Raw genomic sequence first — 2,846 nt, 5'->3', positions numbered from 1 at the left:
TGTTATTTCTAAGGCGGCTAATTTTTTATTTCTAAATTGGTATTGAAAACATTCGAGATGCCTCCAAGCCAAGAAGAAATATTCATCATATGGTTATAAACATTGACCCAAAAATAACTATTTGTAACACACTTTGGAGTAGTCACTCCTTTCGCAAAATATTGTCCACATCTCACCGCAAGTTGCAACCATCCCCATAAATGGGGTTCGCTTACCAACTAATTAGGTATATAATTGGTTTTCTGGGAGCACAAATAGCATCACTCGTGGATAAGAAAATTTGAGCAATTCGATCCGCTAGCCTTCCCTAGCCACATCAAGGTCTCCCTCACGAGTTACCAGTCACGAGTCGCGAGCATGAGATATCCAGAACTCGAGACCCCATAGCAGGGCACCGGCCAGTAGAACCAAGTAACCACACTAATTAGTCTAACCCGCCTCCCCCTTCGTCATTCGTGAAGCTTCATGACTCTAATCTAGATAGTGTGAGAGTGTATGTGTCTATGTTCCTGTCATACTTACTGTTTCTCGATTAAAAAGATAGGAGGAATAGGTGAGAATCATGAGGAGGAAACATGTTTCTATGTTTTCCAAACAAGAGTAGTGCAAGAGGGCAAGGTTGTTTCACAATTAAAAATGTTTTAACAAATTAATTTTGAGTTGTTACAATGAGGTTCTCATGCAAGCCTTGCCCGTCGTTCTTCCTTGTGGGGAGGAACCAACGCGGCAATATATTCTTTTGCGGTATAGTTTTGTTACTTTTATGACTTAAATATTCATTCTTTGATGTAATATTCTGGGAGTGAACACATACAAAATGTTGCCACGTGGCAACGATCCAGCATGGCAGTTGCCATCCACCGTCGTTCAAAAATTTCAAAGGCTAACAATTCATTTGCTCCATGTGCTAATATCTGAATGTTCGCCCAATATTATTTTTCTATTTCTAAGGCAATTAAAATATCAATTTATAAGTGGTCATAAAAATGATGAGATTCCTACAAGTACAAAAGTATGAGGAGATATTTATCGTATAACTATTTCCAAGACACTTAGGAATACTGGCGCATTTTTGTGTCGCGTTGTAGTTCAAATTTGATCTAAAACAACGACAATAGTTATGAAACGACAATAGTTGATTATCTGGAATCACAAACATTACTATTCGTGGACAAGAAAATTCGAGCAACTCTATCAGGTAGCTGCCACCTTCCTTAGCCACATTAAGATCTCCCTCACGAGTCACGAGCATGAGACGTACAGAGCTTGAGACCCGATAGCAGAGCTAGCACCGGCCGGCGGAACCAAGTAAGTAAGTAACCAGTGGGCAGTACTGGCTAATCGTAGCCATACATGTTGAGAGATCTAGGGCTTCCTACTGATCTCTATCCCCTTCTTTAATTTCCAGTTCCATCTCGTCACGAGCAGAGACGATCGAGCGCTCTACCGACTCGTCCGCTCCACACGTATCTGCACTTTTCCGTGCGCGGCCAGGTGGATGCATGCGTACCCAAACCCTCAGGCTGTATATAAAGCTCGCACTCCTCCTTCACATTCATTCAACTCACAGTTGCAACCGATCAAAGCACACTACCCAGTAGCTACAGCTCTCGAGTTAGTTGTGTTTGGTTTTGTTAGAGATACAGGTTTCTTGCATCAAGCTAGCTTCATCAATGGCGCCCAACGGTGACGCGGCGGTGGCGCCGGCGACCGCACCGATCGAGGCGCGACCAAAGCAGCAGCAGAGGCCGCGGAGGATCTCGATGGAGGGGCTCCAGCGCGCCATGTCCGACCTGGCCCTGGAGTTCACCAAGAAGGTGGTCGTCCTGGACGCGGCGGCCAGGCTTCCGGCCGTGTCGGAACAGGTGGACGACGCGCGGTGCGAGTGCTGCGGCATGACGGAGGAGTGCTCCGCCGAGTACGTGCGCCGCGTGCGGGAGCGCTACTGCGGGAGGTGGGTGTGCGGGCTGTGCACGGCGGCGGTGAGCGCCGAGGCGGACAGGAGCGGTACGGCGACGGAGGAGGCCCTGGCGGCGCACATGGGCGTCTGCGGGCGGTTCAACAGCGTGGGGCGCGCCAACCCGGTGCTCATGCAGACGGAGGCCATGAGGGAGATCCTCAGGAAGAGGAGCCCCAGAGGCAACCTCACCAGGAGCTCCAGCTGCATCCCTGCCATCACCAAGGACCTCAACTGTATCAAGAAGTAGTTGATGAGGAGTATATCCAACTTCTTTTCCATCCGTTTGGGTTCAGACCAACGCAAAAGGATCGTGAAATCTACACGTAAAGCTAGTACCAATGTACAGTATGTAGTGATATTAGTAAGCTTTCGGTAAAAGAAGAAGAAAAAACATTCAGATAGCAGCTCTCGTTCAGAACAAAGGAATAGTGTCCACGTGTCAAGTTTTGTGTATATATATATTGTACATACTACTTACGTATGGTATTTGAATTAAGTGTTGCAAGTGTATGTTTAATTTGTTTATTGTCCTATTTGCTCTTCAGGCTTGTATCATCATGTAACTGATGACTAACTGCAAGCACATGTTTCGATGGATAAAAGTGATATACATGTTTTGTATGTTAATTATTTTTTCTTCAAATATGTTCCACCATAGTAGGCTTTTCACGCCACATCAAAACATGTTTTGATGAAAAACATGTTCAAATGCCCATTAATTATATCCAATATTTTAGTGAAAAGTGCTCATGTTGCACAAACAAAGAAGATTAAATATAACGTGTTAACTTAATTTTTTATGCAAGCCAAAAAAAAGTAACAGAAAGAAATTATATAGTAAAAAAATCCAACCTAAACATTTTATACAACAGCCATCAATAGATTG

General features: G+C 44.6%; 1 pseudogene; it reads left to right on the top strand.

The window, feature by feature from the left end:
- Window positions 1–1,580: 1,580 nt before the first annotated feature.
- LOC124659101 lies at window positions 1,581–2,324 on the top strand (annotated as a pseudogene).
- The last annotated feature ends 522 nt before the right edge of the window (window positions 2,325–2,846 follow it).

Source organism: Lolium rigidum, chromosome 6 (assembly GCF_022539505.1).
Source record: "Lolium rigidum isolate FL_2022 chromosome 6, APGP_CSIRO_Lrig_0.1, whole genome shotgun sequence".
Lineage (NCBI taxonomy): Eukaryota > Viridiplantae > Streptophyta > Magnoliopsida > Poales > Poaceae > Lolium > Lolium rigidum.
This window is presented reverse-complemented; position numbering and strand designations above follow the sequence as displayed.